Here is a 20,877-nt window from a genome sequence, read left to right as displayed (position 1 = left end):
CCAGTACATTGTAACTGTGTGACTTTTCTTACTTTGGGTCTCTTTGCCTGTTTGGAAGCTGATATATTTTCTCTTGGGAATTTCACCTTAACTTCACAGTGTTATAAGTTGAACCTCATGGGTTTCCCTGAGCTTTGGGTTTACCTATTTCCTCATGATAGCCATAGAAACCAGACTTTTACTTTCCAGAGATGAGAACTAGTTCCTCCTGCTCATGCAGAATATAGGGAGAACTTTTAATTTATCAAATTGTTGGATCTATGTTGGATCCCAACAATCAAACCAATGGCCATGGCTACCTGTCCCCTTAAGCCCAGCCTGGGTCCTTAGTAACCGATCCCAAAGGGAACATATACATTGGGTACAGTTATCAATGGGGTTGGTATAATGTCACTCTGGGGACACCCGGAAACATGGGACTCTGTATCCCACATTTTGGAGTACCTTTAACCTAATAGGTCAGTGGCCAGTTGCCAATTGTAGTTGGAGGAAGGAGAAAGGTTTATGGAAATGTCATTATGCCATCTTTGTGGGGGGGGCCCTTAGGGATGAGAGACCTTTTTACATATTTTCAAGGGAACAACCTGCTCTAAAGGGTCATTATTGGATCTGTGGTTTAACTTGCCTATACTCACCTACCTCTTAATTGGACAGGGATTTGTTATATTGGACCAAGGCCAAATGACATGGAAATCTACTAAGAGAAATCACTAAGAACGTTAGGAAACTTGCTCGTGTTTCCTGTACAGATGTGGACCTCACTGTTCAATACTTCTTGGTGGTCCTGGTTTGGGAAGCTGGTGGAAGTAGCTCCTTTGGCATGGCCTTATAGCCCCTAGTGATGTTATATTATTCCCTATCTGCATCCCTTGTTTGATCAGATTAATAACCAGAATTGTCCAAAATCATTATCTGGAATGATCAGGTTGGAAGAGAAAGCTGAAGCGTCTGTTAGATGGATGCTGTTAAAAGGGCAAGGATGGAGCCGGTGGCCCAAGGCCAACAGGAACCAGAAGGAAGTGAGGAATTCATAGGGAATGTGAAATTATGTTACAAAAATTTGAAGAGATCTCAGTGTACAAAATAAGAGGAGGGACTGAATAAGATGAGGTGAGATCTTTGAAGACAGTTGTGAAAATCGAGTAAGGCTTCATCTACTTCAGAGTTTGAGTAGGCCTGAAGGACTCAGAACATCGAGTCAAGGGCATAATTTTGGTCCCCTCTCATGATATTTCCTCTCTATTTCAGCCAAATATGGGCAACTATGTACTTATTGGTCAAGTTCAATTTCATGGGCAGATCTCGCATTTAGAATGTAAGACTCTGGGGCGGAGCCAAGATGGCGGAGAAGATACACGCGACTGTGTAAGCTCTTTTCTTCCCTCACAACCAACTAGATATAATCAGCCTCAGAAATAGCGCTGGACTGATAGAATCCACAAGGACTGGAAGCACAACTTACCAGCTAAAGAGAATCTGGAGTTTCAACAGGAAAGGTCAGTTCCCAGGGGAGGAAGAAGAGAGGCCAGCACAGACGGTTGGGTGCTGGCACACTGCACCGATCGCGCTGGGGAGGGCTCTGGGATCAGAGAAGCCACTGAGATAGAAGAATCTGGCACAGGATGTTAGCTCTTCTCTGCTTATAAAACAGCAGTTCAGAAGAGAAATCTAAGCCACTTTAAAAAAAAAAAATTTAAAGCCAGAGACTGGATCTTCCCAATCCCGGAAGTGACTCAGCAGATCTCGGCACTGTGGGTGCGGCCGACATAGGCGGTTCTAGCTCTCACCTGTGAGTAGCTAAGAGATTGAGAAGGGGGCAGATATGGCCCAAGGCAACACATAGTGCCTGGCTCAGCTGGAGGCTGTGGAACTCAGCCCCAGAAGTCCCAGAGAAGCAGAACCTTTGAACTAGGGACTGCGGTTTCTGGCAGACACTTCCAGTTTGAGCGCAGGGGCTTTTCACATCACCTGCTGCTGACATCCACGCCCCACCGCGACGCATAGGCTGGGCTTTCAGTTGCCTTTACTGTTCGGTCTCAAACCTCAGGGAAGCTGCTAGAACACAGCGCCCTCTAAGCACAGCAGTGCTGATCACCTATGAGGCACTTCTAGGGAGGGGGTGGGGAACTCTCTCCCAGAGCTCTCTCTTAGCTCAGGCGCAGGGACCGCTGCATCCATCCGGTCTGGGAGGAAACTGGTAAAGAAATAAATAAATAATTTCCTACCCCAGGGACAGACCCCAAAAGATTTTTTAAGTATGAGTAAAAAGCCAAGAAAAACTATAGATTCTTTCTACACAGAGAAAGAGCGGGTATCCAACCCGGAGGAAGTTAACAGCAGAAAGTCAGCAGATAACAAGCTAAAGGGGAACAAGTCCTGCCCCCCATCACATAACTCTCTCCTTGAAGAGACTATTAAAAAGTTAAGAGAGTTTGAAGAAAAATGGGGAAAGGAAAGAGAAGCTATGAAATTGGAGTTGGAAAAAATAAAGAATTCACAGGAGATGCAGGGAAACAAAATTAGTGAATTAGAAAAGGTAAAAAAATCACAGGAAAGTAGGATTTCTGAATTTGAGAAGATAAACAAGTCTCAAGAAAATAGGATTTCTGAATTGGAGAAGATAAAAAAGTCTCAAGAGAATAGGATTTCTGAATTGGAGAACATAAAAAAGTCTCAAGAGAATAGGATTTCTAAATTGGAAAAAGAAAATATTTCTCAAAAAAAATTAGGGAAATGGAAAAAAATTAAATAGAGCAAAATAACTCATTTAAAAACAAAATTGGGCATTTACAAAAAGAACTAAAAACAGTGAATGAAGAAAATAACTCCTTAAAATTCAGGATGGAACAAATAGAAATGAATGATTCATTGAGAACCCAAGAATCAGTCAAACAAAACAAAACAAAAAAAAAAAAAAATGAAAAGCTGGAGAATAACGTCAAATACTTACTGGGAAAATCTATAGACTGGAAAATAGATCTAGGAGAGATAATCTGCGGATCATTGGACTTCCAGAAAACTATGACCAAAAAAAGAGCCTAGATTCTATTTTACAGGAAATTATCAAAGAGAACTGTCCAGAGATAATAGAAACAGAGGGGAAAGTAGATGTTGAAAGAATTCATCGAACTCCTTCTGAAATAGACCCTAAAAAAAGAACACCACGGAATATTGTGGCTAAGCTGCAGAATTACCACACAAAGGAGAAAATCCTGCAAGCAGCTAGAAAAAAACAATTTAAATACCAAGGTACACAGAACCCTTGAGAACTATATCTCTGTTGTGGGTATATAGAAAGTACGCATGGATAATTTGATTTTACTGATATAAAAGAAAAAAAAGGAGGGGGTGTAGTAAAGGGAAGGGGGTAGTATTAGAAAAAGGGGAGGGAGTGATAAAAAGAGGGAAACTACATCCCAGGAAGAGGCATAGAAAATACACCATATCTGAGGGAATTTAGAGAGGGGGAGAATCATTGTGTAAATCTTACTCTCATCAGAAGAGGCTCAAAGAGTAAATAATTGTCATATTTGTTTTTCAGAGAATTCTCTATCACCTCATTAAAAGGGGGGAGAGGAAAAGGGAAAAGGAAAAGGAGAATAAGGGAAGGGACATGGAGGGAGGGAGGAGGGATACTAAAAAAAAAAAAAGGGAGGGCTGCATGTCACAAGGGGGGGTCTATAAATTAAATATTGGGGAAGGGGTGTTGGGATTACTAGGTGAGAACTGAGGTTGTCTGGATGGTGACAAGGTGAGAATTCAGGTTTTCTGGACAATTACAAGGTGAGAACTCAGGTTGACTTGATAGAGGGGGCAAGCTCATTGGCTGGGGTGGTTCTTCCCAGAAGCCCTTGCATTATCCCACGCCCATTCTCTGGGAGGATAAAAAGAGACAGCACTGGGCGCAGAGAGCAGATCGGCCTGAAGAAGGATAAGAGTTGGAGGAGATTCAGAGCCAGGATTCAAGAGAAAGACTCTGCATTGCATCAGGCTTGACGGGGCTCTCTGCAGGAAGGGAAGTCACTTCTAAGGACAAGAGTTAACAGCAACTGCCTGGAGACAACGGTTCACTACAGGAAGAAGAATCTGTCTGAAAGATTTGAGTAGACACAGCAGATCTCTTCCCAGAGAGCGATCTGGCAGCTTCTGGAGACGACAGCTCGCTACAATTGGCGCCCAACGTGGGGCATGATGGCAGCCGAGGTTACATCCAGAGAATTTTAAGACACGATCAATCAGCCAAAAGGCAATCAGATGGAAGAAAGGGATTGAAATTAGGAAAAATAGAGTTGTGTGCAGTAGAGACTACCGAGATACTCCCTGGAGAAGTGAAATCTGTTCCTGTTGAGCCTATGGATCCTTTGCCTCCAGGCACAGTAGGCTTGACCATTTCACCTTCTGAGAGTGCCTACAAAACAGTGTCCATCCATACACTGATGTGGGAGACTGGAGAACGTGTATCTAATATCCCAGTCACTAACACAGGCAGACAACGTGTGATTTATCAACCAGGAGAAGTAGTAGCATCAGCCTTATTGTTACGGACCCCTAATAAGCAACCTAGTGATAGTCGCCTAGATTTTGACTCCAATGAACAAAATCCAGGAATATATTGGACAGCAGCTGTGACAGCTGACCGACCTATGCTTACTATTTATATAAACGGAATACCATTTGAAGGATTGGTAGACACGGGTGCAGATCGTACAGTTATTAGAGGTGCCAATTGGCCCGGTCACTGGCCAAAGATTAAAGCAGACACCTATATGTCTGGGGTGGGAGGATCAATAGCAGCAGAGGTTAGTGCTAGGTCTTTGAGATGGGTATTTGAAGGAGAAACAGGAGCTTTTACTCCTTTTGTGGTTGAAAAAATCCCCATCAATCTGTGGGGAAGAGACATTTTACAGCAGATAGGATTACAAATAAGCACTTCGGCTTTTTAGGCAGGGCTGCTGTTGAAGGCCTACCTGCACTTTCACCAGTTCCTATTCAGTGGAAGACTGATTCACCAGTGTGGGTAGAACAGTGGCCCTTAAGAAGTGATAAAATTCAGGCCTTATTAGACATAGTGCAAGAACAACTTGACCAAGGACACTTGCGGCCTTCTCTAAGTCCTTGGAATTCCCCAGTATTTGTGGTGAAAAAGAAATCTGGAAAATGGAGGATGATAACTGATCTAAGAAGAGTAAATGAACAGATGGAAACTATGGGAACTCTTCAGCCTGGACTTCCATCTCCTACTCAGTTGCCAAGAGAATGGCCTCTATGGGTTATAGACATTAAGGATTGTTTCTATTCTATTCCTCTAGATAAGGAGGATATGAAAAGATTTGCTTTTTCAGTGCCTAGTGTTAATTTGGCTGAGCCTTATAAAAGATATGAATGGACAGTTTTGCCACAGGGAATGAAAAACAGCCCTACTATGTGCCAAATGTATGTTGCAGCTGCTCTTGCTCCAGTAAGAAAAGCCTTTCCAAAAGTAATATTGTTACATTATATGGATGATATTTTGGGATGTGCACCTGAGGAACAAATGTTAGAGGCATGTCTACAAAGGACCATGGAAACATTAAAGTACTACAAACTGCATATAGCTACAGAAAAAATTCAAAGACATGCTCCTTTTCAATATTTAGGATATGAAGTATATCCTAAGACACTCACAGTACAAAAGCTTTCTTTAAGAACAGAGAAGTTGAACACCTTAAATGACTTTCAAAAATTAATAGGAGATATCCAATGGATGCGTCCAGTGTTAGGCTTAACTACCAATCAACTACAACCTCTCTATGACATTTTAAGGGGAGACAGTGCTTTAAATTCACCACGCCAGCTTACAAAAGAAGCACAAAAGGCTTTGAGAGAAGTTGAACTGGCTTTATCCAATGTGGTTGAAAGAGTCACTCAAAAACCCTTGGAAATATCAGTTTTTGCTACAAAAGAGGCACCCACAGCAGTCCTTCATCAAGGAGACAGAGTGATTGAATGGGTGAACCTCCCAGCACAACCAGAACAAAGCCTTACACCTTACCCAGTGCTTGTGGCTAGGATTTTATTAAAGGCTATTAAGAGAGTAACACAATTATCTTGGATAAGTCCTGAAAAAATATACACATTCTATACTAATGCACAGATTAATGTATGCTGTGAGAACATCCCAGAATGGCAAATTTTATTGGCCACCGCTCCAAATTTTGCACATGGATCTCCATTAAAGATTACCCGGCTACTACATAATTGGCGATGGATTTTTGAAGAAAAGGTTTCTAAGGTTCCTCTTAAAGGACCAACAATCTTTACAGATGCCTCCAAAGAAAATATTTGTGCCATATACTCTCATGATTTAACCATAAAGAGAGTAATCAGGACTCCTTTTCAATCCACTCAACAGAATGAATTATTTGCTATCATGCTAGCTCTCACTTATTACCCAGGAGACGTAAATATAATTACTGATTCAGCCTATTCAGTAGGTGTAGTACAAAGAATTGCCACAGCCCAAATAAAATTTGCAGCCTCCAATATTTATCAGCTCTTTAAGGAACTTCAAGAGCAAGTGAGAAAACATCCAGGCAAGATTTATATCTTGCATGTCCACTCACATAGTGGACTTCCAGGTCCCATTTTTGATGGAAATTCAAAGGCAGATAGCCTTCTAACCATGTTAGCCAGTAGTCCTTTATTTCAGGAAGCACAAGAATCTCATTCTAAATATCATCAGGCTGCTCGAGCTTTACGTTTACAATTTGGAATCACAAGAGAGGAAGCTAGGAGCATAGTAAAAAGCTGTACAGCTTGTCTTCCTTTCCATGCTCCTACACTCCCTCCAGGGAAGAATCCTCGTGGTTTGAGACCCAATGAAATCTGGCAAATGGATGTGACCCATTATAAATCTTTTGGTCGTCTATCTTTTATTCATGTCGTGGTAGACACCTTTTCAGGATTCACATTTGCAATGCCAGCAGCAAAAGAGACAGCCCGAGTGGTCACTGAATTCCTTATACAAGCTTTTGCAATTATGGGTGTGCCACAAGCAATAAAAACAGACAATGGACCTGCATATACGTCCAAACATTTTACACACTTTTGTGCACAGTATAAGATTTTACATACCACGGGCATACCCTTTAATCCTCAAGGGCAGGCAATAGTAGAGAGAAGAAACAGAGATATTAAGACACTCCTCCAAAAACAAAAGAAAGGGGGAGCCACAGGTAGCCCTAGGGAACTTCTAAATTTAGTTCTCTATACCATTAATTTTCTAATTTTTGACAAAGATGCGCTGGCTCCAGCAGACAGGTTTTATAACCCACCAGAAGGGCAGTGTCCAGTGAGAGCATCTCCACTGTCCTTAGATAATCGCCAGGTGATGTGGAGAGATCCAGAAAGTGGTGAATGGAAGGGACCAGATAGGTTAACTGCCTGGGGGAGAGGGTTTGCTTGTATTTCTTCAGCAGGAGAAGGAATCAGATGGGTGCCAACAAGTCATATTCGCCTTGTCCATCAGAGAGAGACAGAAAAAGAGAAAGACCTCAAAATAAAGGAGAAGATCTAAGAAACATCTGACACTGAAAGAGCATGGATAATAAGAACACTGTTAAAGAACTTAAAAACCAGCAGGAATCATTGGACTTCCTCACACAAGATGAGAATAATGGACAATGGACTTATGGACATTTATAAATTTTCAATTTATGATTATGATTATGTTATATACTTCTAGCATGTGTTATGTTACTATGTTACTATGTGCTTATGTAATTTATATTGATGGATTTATGTTTCAAGGTCATGACTGTCCTATGTTCTAAATCAAAAGAAAGGGGGAGATGTTGGGATTACTAGGTGAGAACTGAGGTTGTCTGGATGGTGACAAGGTGAGAATTCAGGTTTTCTGGACAATTACAAGGTGAGAACTCAGGTTGACTTGATAGAGGGGGCAAGCTCATTGGCTGGGGTGGTTCTTCCCAGAAGCCCTTGCATTATCCCACGCCCATTCTCTGGGAGGATAAAAAGAGACAGCACTGGGCGCAGAGAGCAGATCGGCCTGAAGAAGGATAAGAGTTGGAGGAGATTCAGAGCCAGGATTCAAGAGAAAGACTCTGCATTGCATCAGGCTTGACGGGGCTCTCTGCAGGAAGGGAAGTCACTTCTAAGGACAAGAGTTAACAGCAACTGCCTGGAGACAACGGTTCACTACAGGAAGAAGAATCTGTCTGAAAGATTTGAGTAGACACAGCAGATCTCTTCCCAGAGAGCGATCTGGCAGCTTCTGGAGACGACAGCTCGCTACAAAGGGGTTCAGGGGGGTCAAGGGAAAAAGCATAATCTGGGGAAAATATGATGGCAGGAAATACAGAATTAGTAATTTTAACTGTAAATGTGAATGGGATGAATGCTCCCATCAAACGGAGATTGATAGCAGACTGGATCAAAAATCAGAACCCTACAATATGTTGTTTACAGGAAACACACTTAAAGCAGGGAGATACATACAGAGTAAAGGTAAAAGGTTGGAGCAGAATCTATTATGCTTCAGGTAAAGCCAAAAAAGCAGGGGTAGTTATCCTTATCTCAGATCAAGCAAAAGCAGAAGTTGATCTAGTTAAAAGAGATAAGGAAGGAAACTATATCCTGCTGAAAGGTAGCATAAATAATGAAGCCATATCGATACTAAACATATATGCACCAAGTGGTATAACATCTAAATTTCTAAAGGAAAAGTTAAGAGAATTGCAAGAAGAAATAGACAGTAAAACTATAATAGTGGGAGATCTCAACCTTGCACTCTCAGATTTAGACAAATCAAACCACAAAACAAACAAGAAAGAAATTTAAAAAGTAAATAGAACATTAGAAAAACTAGGTATGATAGAACTTTGGAGAAAATTGAATGGCAATAGAAAGGAATATACTTTCTTCTCAGCAGTTCATGGATCCTATACAAAAATTGACCATATATTAGGACATAAAGATCTCAAAATTAAATGTAGGAAGGCAGAAATAATAAATGCCTTCTTCTCAGACCACAATGCAATAAAAGCTACATTCAGTAAAAAGTTAGGGGTAAATAGACCAAAAAGTAATTGGAAACTGAATAATCTCATCTTAAAGAATGACTGGGTGAAAGAGCAAATTATAGAAACAATTAATAATTTCACCCAAGATAATGACAATGATGAGACATCATACCAAAATCCGTGGGATGCAGCTAAAGCAGTAATAAGGGGAAATTTTATATCTTTAGAGGCTTATTTGAAGAAAATAGAGAAAGAGAAGATTAACGAATTGGGCTTGCAACTTAAAAGGCTAGAAAAAGACCAAATTAAAAACCCCCAACCAAAAATTAAACTTGAAATACAAAAATTAAAAGGAGAAATCAATAATATTGAAAGTAAAAAAACTATTGAATTAATAAATAAAACCAAGAGTTGGTTTTATGAAAAAGCCAATAAAATAGATAAACCTTTGGTAAATCTGATCAGAAAAAAGAAAGAGGAAAATCAAATTGTTAGTCTTACAAATGAAAAGGGGGATCTTTCCACCAATGAAGAGGAAATTAGAGAAATAATAAGGAGTTACTTTGCCCAACTTTATGCCAATAAATTTGATAACTTAAGTGAAATGGATGACTTCCTCCAACAATATAGACTTCCTAGATTAACAGAGGAGGAAATAAATTGCTTAAATAGTCCTATTTCAGAAAAAGAAATAGAACAAGCTATTAATCAACTCCCCAGGAAAAAATCCCCAGGACCAGATGGATTTACATGTGAATTCTACCAAACATTTAAAGAACAATTAGCCCCAATGCTATATAAACTATTTGAAAAAAATAGGGGATGAAGGAGTCCTACCAAACTCCTTTTATGACACAGACATGGTACTGATACCTAAACCAGGTCGATCGAAAACTGAGAAAGAAAATTATAGACCAATTTCCTTAATGAATATTGATGCTAAAATCTTAAATAAGATATTAGCAAAAAGACTTCAGAAAATTATGCCCAGGATAATACACTATGATCAAGTAGGATTCATACCAGGAATGCAGGGCTGGTTTTATATTAGGAAAACTATTAATATAATTGATCATATTAATAATCAAATTAATAAAAACCATATGATCATCTCAATAGATGCAGAAAAAGCATTTGACAAAATCCAACATCCATTCTCAATAAAAACTCTTGAGAGTATAGGAATAAATGGATTATTCCTCAGAATAATCAGGAACATATATTTAAGACCGTCAGTAAGCATAATATGCAATAGAAATAAACTGCAACCTTTCCCAGTAAGATCAGGAGTGAAACAAGGTTGCCCACTATCACCATTACTATTCAATATAGTACTAGAAACGCTAGCCTCGGCAATAAGAGCCGAGAAAGAGATTCAAGGAATTAGAGTAGGAAATGAGGAAATCAAACTATCACTCTTTGCAGATGACATGATGGTATACTTAGAGAACCCCAAAGACTCTGCTAAAAAGCTATTAGAAATAATTCAGAATTTTAGCAAAGTGGCAGGATACAAAATAAATCCACAAAAATCCTCAGCATTCTTATATATCACCAATAAAATGCAACAGCAAGAGATACAAAGAGAAATTCCATTCCAAACAAATGTTGAGAGTATAAAGTATTTGGGAATCCATCTACCAAAGAATAGTCAGGAATTATATGAGAAAAATTACAAAAAAACACTTGCCAAAAAAATAAAGTCAGATTTAAATAATTGGAAAGACATTCAGTGCTCTTGGATAGGCCGAGCGAATATAATAAAGATGACAATACTCCCCAAACTAATTTATTTATTTAGTGCTATACCAGTCAGACTCCCAAGAAACTATTTTAATGACCTAGAAAAAATAACAACAAAATTCATATGGAAGAATAAAAGGTCGAGAATTGCAAGGGAACTAATGAAAAAAAAAGTCAGAGGAAGGTGGTCTAAGTGTACCTGATCTAAAGCTATATTATATAGCAGCAGTCACCAAAACCATTTGGTACTGGCTAAGAAGTAGAACGGTAGATCAGTGGAACAGATTAGATACAAAGGACAAAAAAGGGTACATCTATAGCAATCTAATCTTTGACAAACCCAAAGGTACCAACATTAGGGACAAAAATTCATTATTCGGAAAAATCTGTTGGGAAAACTGGAAATTAGTATGGCAGAAATTAGATATGGATCCATATTTAACAACATATACCAAGATAAGATCAAAATGGGTCCATGATTTAGGCATAAAATATGAGATAATAAATAGATTAGAGGAACAGAGAATAGTCTACCTCTCAGACCTGTGGAGGAGGAAGGAATTTATGACCAGAGGAGAACTAGAGATCATTATTGATCACAAAATAGAAGATTTTGATTACATCAAACTAAAAACTTTCTGTATAAACAATACTAATGCAAACAAGATTAGAAGGGAAGTAACAAATTGGGAAAATATTTTTAAAAGTAAAGGTTCTGACAAAGGTCTCATTTCCAGAATATATAGAGAACTGACCCTGATTTATAGGAAACCAAACCATTCTCCAATTGATAAATGGTCAAGGGATATGAACAGACAATTCTCAGATGATGAAACTGAAACTATTTCCACTCATATGAAAGAGTGTTCCAAATCACTACTGATCAGAGAAATGCAAATTAAGACAACTCTGAGATACCACTACACACCTGTCAGATTGGCTAAGATGACAGGAACAAATAATGATGAATGTTGGAGGGGATGTGGGAAAACTGGGACACTGATACATTGTTGGTGGAGTTGTGAAAGAATCCAGCCATTCTGGAGAGCAATTTGGAACTATGCCCAAAAAGTTATCAAACTGTGCATACCCTTTTACCCAGCATTGCTGTTATTAGGATTATATCCCAAAGAAATACTAAAGAGCGGAAAGGGACCTGTATGTGCCAAAATTTTTGTGGCAGCTCTTTTTGTTGTAGCTAGAAACTGGAATTTGAATGGATGTCCATCAATTGGAGAATGGTTGGGTAAATTATGGTATATGAAGATTATGGAATATTATTGCTCTGTAAGAAATGACCAGCAGGAGGAATACAGAGAGGCTTGGAGAGACTTAAATCAACTGTTGCTGAGTGAAATGAGCAGAACCAGAAGATCACTATACACTTCAACAACAATACTGTATGAGGATGTATTCTGATGGAGGTGGAAATCTTCAACATAAAGAAGATCCAACTCACTTCCAGTTGATCAATGACGGACAGAAATAACTACACCCAGAGAAGGAACACTGGGAAGTGAATGTAAATTGTTAGCACTACTGTCTACCTACCAAGGTTACTTATACCTTAATGTGCAACAAGAAAATGGTAATTACACACATATATTGCATCTAGGTTATATTGTAACACATGTAAAATATATGGCATTACCTGTCATGGGGGGAGGGAGTGGAAGGAGGGAGGGGATAATTTGGAAAAATGAATTAAAAAAAAAAAATGTAAGACTCTCAGCCAATGTGGATGAGGGTCAGTGGTGGGAGGGGGTGTTTTGCGTTAGGGATTAAAGGGGCAATCCTGCCCACAGGAGGTGCTTCCTCTCTTAGATTGTTTGCTGGAAGGGTGGTACGCCCTTCTAGCAAGAATGTACAATAAACTTTGCTTTTCTCTAGAGCTCTCTCCAGCTTTTTTATTAAATGGTGACCCCTCACCATTTCCGTACCACATAGGTAGAAGGATTATATGCCTAAGAGATGAAAGATGAGGAAAACCACAGAAAAAAATAGGGACATCTAGGAACATAGTAGAAAATCAAAGAAGGAAACAGGCATTTGTTAAGCACCTACCATTTGAAGAGCACTATATTAAGTGTTCTACCAAGATCTCACAACAATCTTAGGAGATATAAACAGTGAAAACTGAGTTAGTATCCTGGATACCTTAGAATCAACCAGAGTCAGGATAAGCAAAAGTCCTTGATCTTTATTGTTAGTCTTTTCGGGTCAAAGTCTGGGGAATAGATATAGGAATCTCCACACCTTCTTTCTTTCTCTCCACCCCCAAAGAGAGCTTCCCACTTGTCCTACTCCACTCTTCCATGCCTCTCTTCATTCACTGTATACACCCACAGGATCAAGCCAGTACAGGATTGTGGTCCAGGCCATTCTCCAAGCATATGCTAATAGAGTATTGTCCAACTGGTAATTAGCCTCAAGTGCTGGTTATTCAAGTGCATCTCAGTTTCAGCCTTTTACAGTAAACTAATTATGATATCCATTTTAAAGATGAGTAAAGTAAGGCAAACAAAGGTTAAGTGACCTTCCTAGGGTCATATAGACAGCAAGTATCTGAGACTGTATTTGAACTCAAGTCTTCCTGACTTCCAGCCCAGTATTTTATCTACCATACCACCTGGTTTTCTCTAGGCTAATAAAGGGAAGAATAAAGTTACAATGGAGAGATAAGAATTGAGTTGGAGAATGATGAATGTTTGGAGATAAGCAACTGTCACAGGAAGAAGTTTATGTCTAAGATGATAATTCAGGATTAAGGATAATTAATAATAATGATGATGATGATAATAAACAATAATAAAGATTAAGGATAATAATAAATATAATTCAGGAAAAAAGATTAAGAATTTGGAAGGTATAATTAATAATAATAATAATAATAATAGAATAATAAATATAATTCAATGAAAATAAAGATTAATAATCTGGAAGGTAAACTGAGAGAAATATTCAGCATAAGAGAGCTGACACTATACAAGCAGAGTTCACTAAAGGAGGTTAGAAACTTGAGGAAACAAGAATGTTGGAAATTATTCCAGTTGAGAGAGACTATGGAGGGGCAAACAAACTCATTATTATTCATAAACCAGATGCAAAATCTACTTATCTGGATGGCCTATTCATCTGACTAAGTATTAGCTTGACTTAGTATTTGTTTTGTTCTTTCAGATATGACCAATAAACAGCATGATAAAACGGAATATATTTCAGGTTAGCAAATATTGTCTAACAGAGATTATTCTTTAGAGGCTACTTTCCTCTTAGACTTTATATTTAGCCAAATCATCAGAGAAAAGACCTGTTCATGCCAAACAAAAACTTAGAAATCTTTATAATAGATAACATTCCTTAGGGGACAAAATCTCTGCTATTATCTACATCCCTAGGGAAAGGTTTCCTCAGAGCTATATCAGCAATGGTCACATCTTAATCACGTCAAGGTCATTTTATCTCTATATATGTGAACTCACTGGCTGGGGATAAATGATGTGTGACCTTTGTATAAGAGGTCCTCTCTAAGTCTCATGTGGCCAAGTTATTTGGCCAAGTTTCTTGTTAACTAGTGTGGGAAGAGGAAATGTTACTGTCTCAATAACCAACTAAAAATGGGTTCCAAACTTTACTATATTAAAAATACCAAGAATTTGAGCATCCATTGATGCGTGCAGAGTTATGATTGAGGTTCCATGTATGACCAGAATGGTTAGCATCTCTAAATGATGAATTCATGAGATGAAATTTTTATATTTCTTGGGAGGTAAGGCCTTCATATTTAGTTTTTATTTCATAGGAGCATGCATATGGCAATAAGCCACATTTCCTTACATTCCCAGTAATTTTTAAGTACCTATGTCAATGCCCACTGGAATGATAATTCTCAGAGAAGGGGGCATTACTGTGTCTTATGATTGTGTTGTAAGGGAAATTATTTTATTAACAGCAGAGGATGATCCTCTGTATCCAAAATTATACCTTAAAAATAGTCCTTAAAAAGAGAATAAATGTCCAAACCAGAGGTGGTAACTATCCAGTGCAGTAAAGATTTTATTGTGCAGACAATATGATATTTTTTCTAACTACTGAAGGAAGCCAAGGAGTCAACTATGCTTGTAGAGAAACTAGCCAAGAGGAAAATATTTTTGCTTGAGTGTCATGTGTATTCTTAGTAAACCAGAGATAAAATGATGAGTAGAAAGCAAGGTCATTAAGATTTTTTTGTTTGTTTGTTTGTTTGGTTTTTTTTAATAGGGTAATAGGTTTTGTATCACTGAAAAGAACCTTAGGGATCATCTTACTTAAACATGATCCAATAGTAAGAAAAAAATAAAGTTTTAATCATTCAAAATATATTTCTTCCTTTTGTTTTTATCTCTTCTAATACTCTTTGATAGTATAATCAAACACAAAGTTTCTTTAAAATGTATGTGTATATACATATGCATGTATATGGGTATACATGTTCATAGACAAGACAGGAGAAATCAAATCAATATATAATTAGCTAAAATGTAGATTTGTCAAATTTACTTATGTAATACAAAGATTGACCATGAAAATATTATGTAGTAAAAAATGGTAACTAATACTCTTTCTGAGTAACCTTTTTTTTTTTTTTTTGGCAGATTGAAGTATATATATAATTTAAAACTTAAATACAAACCATAAAAAGGAAATAAAAATTGCCATGCACACAGCAGAACATGAGAGGATTCAAAATATGAAACAATACATTTCCATTTCAAGAAAGCCTATATAATACTATACATTGTGTTCTGAGCTGACCGTCTTTTCTTTGCATGCTTGTAGTATCATTTTTAAAAAATGAAAACAAAGTTTATAATAGCTTCCTATTACTACTTTCATGGTCTTTAAGAAATAAATATTGATATCTCTTTGAAGATACAGTTTCTTGTAGCCTAGGAATTATGCAATTCACATGCATCAATATTATATGTCATGGTCAGGAATCACAGTATGGTGACTTGACCCTGAAGTCCAAAAGACCTGGATCAAATCACCATAATTAGTTACTAGCCACATCTAATATCCTTTCATTAGTCCTTATCCTTGACCTCATTTAATAGTTGACTCTTCAGTCATAATTTCATAAATTGTATCTCTTATTAATTTCAGAATAAATAAATCAGGAAATCTCATTAATTCAAAATATGAAAATATTCAGACTAGAGCTAGTCTGTCATATTACCTGTAAAGCAAGAAGAAATCTCATTATTCTGATGAGAACATTTATTTGTGCTTATTAAGCAATCTCTCCTAAACTATTAGATACTTAGTGTTAAATTAATCAGTTCCCTTCTCTAGGACTCTGTTTCTGAATCTATAAAATGAAAATGACAAGTTTAAGATCTTGATCTGAACAGTCATAAATCCCATGCCCTCAGAATTTAAGGAACTGAAGTCCAGAGTTATTAATTTGCTTGTCCAAGGTCTCACAGAAAGTTTTTGAAAGAGGCTTCAATATGGTGTCTTCCTGACCTCAAGACAAAATTTTTTCTCACTGTAAGACACTACCTCTCAAAATCTATGGTGCCAGTATTCCCAGGTCCTCTCTTATCCAGCACAGTACAAGCAGCACAGACTCAACTATCTTCTGAGATCAGACAAGGTGGAATAGTTTCAAAGTGATACAATCAAAATCCTTTTATGCTCCAAAATGTTATAATTCTATGATTATCTAAAATTTAGTTTGTTATATCTTAAAAATTTCATGGCCAAATGTAGTTAGCATTTTACCCTGAACTTCAAAAATCTATTTATTTTTGTTTTCTCCCATCCCCTCCAAAAACTTTTTAAAAAATATAAAGTGGTACTTGCCAATTAGTACAATTTCACCCACTTTTAATATAACCACTACTCCACATAGGTATGGTTTTGGATAATGCAGTCATGTCTATTCATTGGCAAATGAATTTAGGATTCTGTGTTAAGGTGACTTCTACCTTGCAATAGAGAATATATAAGTATGAACTTCTGGAATCTAAAGATTTTTTTCAAAAATACATTTCTTTTTTTTTTTTAATATATTAAAAAATAAAATATGCAATCTTTCTTCCTCCCACAAATATAACTAACTCTAAAAACTTCAAGCTTCATTTTATCAACAATGCTTTGTTTCCCAAGACTTATAAAAAAAGCCTATCAAAACAAAACTATTTGATAAATATTTGATGAGCAACATATGGCTGAGGGACATAATTGGTTACTGCGATTCAAATACAAAAATACATTTAAATCAACACCTTGTTACTGCCTGTCTTCAGCTCATTTTGCACACATGGGGAAAGATTTGCTTGCTTAACAGTTTCTTTTTGAAAAAGCCAAACAACACAATCTATATATCAATAACTATGGCTTCAAATAAGCTTGAGAGTGAACAAAACTGGCTATGAATAATTAATTCTAACTTGGGGCATGAAGTGCTTACTACTAACCAATCATATGAAAAAAATGCCTACAAGGTGTTGACTCATCAAAAATAAGGGACAAGCCATTTATCAGCTAAAGATAGCTGATACTCACTCAGTTGGGCTTTACTTGATTGTAGCTACTTCACTATAACCCACTTCCCCTTTCTTCTCTTCCTTTAACTTTCTAGTGACCTCACTGACCTCTGTAATTTCCATTATAACACAAAGCATTTATGTATTATTTAGCTCATTTGATCATCATGCAATTCAAAGATAGCTAAAGAAAGCACATCTGAGGATTAAAAGTCCCATGGAAAGCTGCTTAACATATATTTCTCCCTGCACTACTAAATTATGACACCATTGAAGTCCTTTATCACCAACTGAAATCCATAATTTCTTCAAAGGTAAGTTATTGAAGAATTTTAATAGTTAGGAAAAACTGATAAAGAGTTCTTTAAATAAGAACCTCTAAAAACAAGGGTCTAAAGCTTTGTGCCCAAGGTGAGATGGCCAGAGGAGCATGCCTGTAATACCCTTAACTTTACCTCATCATCATCTCTTATTCTGTGCCACAAGGCTTCTTAAAATTTTTGGGACCCCTTTTTGCCCAAGAAATTCTTACGTGATCCCCATATATGTATATATACAAAATGGGTATAAAAATTAAATATTACTGGTAATAAATTATAACGTCATGATCCCCTCTCACATTCAGTTATGAAACACCATGAATCACCATCCACAGGTTCCCCATATCCAGTCACATTTGTTTGCTAAGGAGTTCATCCAGTAATTTGTGCTAAAACATTAAATGATAATATTTTATTTTGTTTGATAACTTTGAAGAACTTAATATTTTATAGTTGTTTGTGAAGGTGTCCTTTCCTCCTTTAGACTATAAACTCATTGAAAGCAGAGAGTAATTTACCTACATTTTAGAGAAAGTCATTATCCAAATATTTTAAGTGGTTGCCATATTTCAGTCACTGTGCTAAGGACCAGTAATTAAAAAATAAAGCAAAACCAGAGTCACAGCCCTCAAAGGGCTTACATTCTAGTGGGGGAGGTAACATACAAATAATTATGAACATAAAAGATATTTTAAAGAATATAAATGGAAGGTAATCTCAGAGAGATTCAGAAAAGCCTCTACAGCCAGTGGAATTTAAGCTAATTATTGAAGCAAGGGAAACTAGTCAACAAAAGTGAGGAAGAAGAGAATTCCAGGTTTAGAGAACCTTCTCATTAATGAGAATGCAGAGATGGAGTGGAGATGGAGTGTCCAGTGTGAGAAGTAGCAAATAGGTCAGGAGAGTCAAAGCAATTCTAAGTGGTGCTATAGAGAGAGCCAGACTTGCAATCAAGAAAAATGATGTTCTTGAGTTCAAATCTGGCTTCAGATATGGGTTAATGTGCAATTAAAAATAGAAAGGGAAAATATATCTGTCATTACTGTAAAATCATTCCCCTTAAAATTTGTTCCAATAACTGAGATGTTAGGAAATGTCCATTTGTAATACTGTGCACAAATTTTGTTATATCATGAACCCCAAATTTTCATCTAAAATGGTTATTTTGCACAAATCTCAGACCCAATAAAGCACTAAGCAAATCCTAATGTGCCATAAAAATGCTAGTCATTAATGATAACATTAATTTTATTACCTTCCATTTAAGTATAAGGCAAGGAGAAGAATTTGAATCTTTTGACTCTTGAATCAATGTTATTTTTGCTACATTAGCTTAAGGAGGAATAAAAATACTAAACATGTCTTGTCTATAAATTTAAAATGGTTGATTTAGTGAGGAATAAACTTAGTCCACCTTGTGATATTTCAACTATAAAAATATACAAAAGTGTGGCTGTTTCTAAATGAAAAATGTTGATCCATGGGACACAAATTCTCTTCAGGATGCTAGAGTGATATAGGATAACAAATAAAAACAAAGCAAAACTAAGGAATGTCTGGCCTAGAACCGTGGAGTAATAGAAAAAAAGCACTGGATCTGATATCCTAAGACTTGAATACAAAGACCAGCTATGTGAATTATCATCCATGTGATATTGGGCAATTAACTTTAACTAGTTTTCTTATTTGTAGAATCAGAGATTTGGGCCAGAATCCCTTTCAGCTCTAAGTCTGTGCTCCAATGAAGGTTTAACTAGAATCCAAAAAAAAGTCAATCACTGGTTTCTGAGTGAGTGCATGAAACAACATCCAAAAAGATCAAGAATAACTACTTCAGCATCTATCTTAATGATTTATTTCTGTAGTCTCATTACAAGTCTGTAATGAGGATGACCAGAGGAAAAAAATTGACTTAGTTGAGTCAATGGAGAGCCTTTGAATAAAATCAATATAGTTGAGTTTTGGTGTTTTATCATTATATCTAGTCACTTGATCTTTTAGCATCTACAACCATTTCTTAAATTACATATTGTCTCCCAATTATATAGTGGGAAACTATATTTCTTGAAGTTTCCTCTGTCCTTTCTATTGTGGTACATATTTAATTGAAAATAGGGGGAAATACTTTTTAAAAGCAATTTTGGAGAGATATTTGTGGTGACTAGTCCATGGCAACTTTAAAAAAAATGGAGTGAGTGACTGCTTTCATAATTATCTAAAAAGAGTGAACAATTCTAATAAAAAATTATTATAATGAAAAATGTCTTTAAAAACTTTTCTAAGGCAAAAACCTAGAACCCATTAGTTTCTTTATTAGAACACTTTGTGTCTATTGATATGTATAATTATATACATATCTAATAATTTCCTCAATGATGTGATGGGGGTTTTGTTCTAGTTTATTGATGTAATAATAGAAAACACATACACACACATATACAGACATACACAAATGATAATAGAAAGACCAACCATTTTAATAAAAACCAGATTCAAGTTGTCTTAAATGTTACATGCTATTTTCTTTTTGATGTCTAAACATTCAATTCAACAAGTATTTACTAAATATCTACTATATAAATACAAGGATTCATCCCTTTCTGAATTTTTCTGTAGACAAAAATTAAATCTTTCTTTTCACTCCAAGCCTTCAGTAATTTATGAGATCTTTTCTCAACTGCAGAAAAATCAAAATTGAGCTCTGTATGTTTTAGGAATAAAAAATATGAACTTCACCAATGGAAGATACATTAAGTTTCTAAATAACTTTTGCCATGGTCCCTAGATGTTTTGTTGACCAAAGTTGGGCAGTTTATTATCTCTATCCTTTTATATTCCAGGTCAACTGTGGCATATAATTTAAAAAGATAACTTATCAAATAATAATTATCATCAAAGTTATATTATTAAAGTTCATAATTATCATTAGTTTATAATTATCCCCAAAGCACAACAAATGTGCTGTTTTATACCACCTCCCAATTCCAGTCTTCCTCCCCATTTCCCCCAGATGCTCTGATTTTCACTATAACCACAAAATCTTAAGAGCTGAAAATGTAGCCTCATAGGTTATAAGGTCAAGCCCATGTTTAAATAAGAATAATAAAGAATGGAATACAAAATTAATTCCCATTATATAGAAATATCTGAATATAGTTTAGAAAAAAAATGTTGCTATTACTGCCCCTGAAACTGAGATAAGTTTTGGTAAAGACAGATAAGAAACCAAGAGAACCCACAACTTCTCTTCATAGAATGCTT

General features: G+C 36.5%; 1 protein-coding gene across 1 annotated transcript in view; it reads right to left on the bottom strand.

Moving 5' to 3' along the window:
* PIEZO2 (piezo type mechanosensitive ion channel component 2) overlaps window positions 1–20,877 on the bottom strand; it is a 539,935-nt gene that overhangs the window by 416,739 nt on the left and 102,319 nt on the right. The window lies entirely within an intron of this gene.

This window comes from Sminthopsis crassicaudata, chromosome 1, assembly GCF_048593235.1.
Source record: "Sminthopsis crassicaudata isolate SCR6 chromosome 1, ASM4859323v1, whole genome shotgun sequence".
Taxonomy (NCBI): Eukaryota; Metazoa; Chordata; class Mammalia; order Dasyuromorphia; family Dasyuridae; genus Sminthopsis; species Sminthopsis crassicaudata.
Note: the sequence above shows the minus strand (reverse complement) of the source record. Positions and strands in the feature narration are given on the sequence as shown.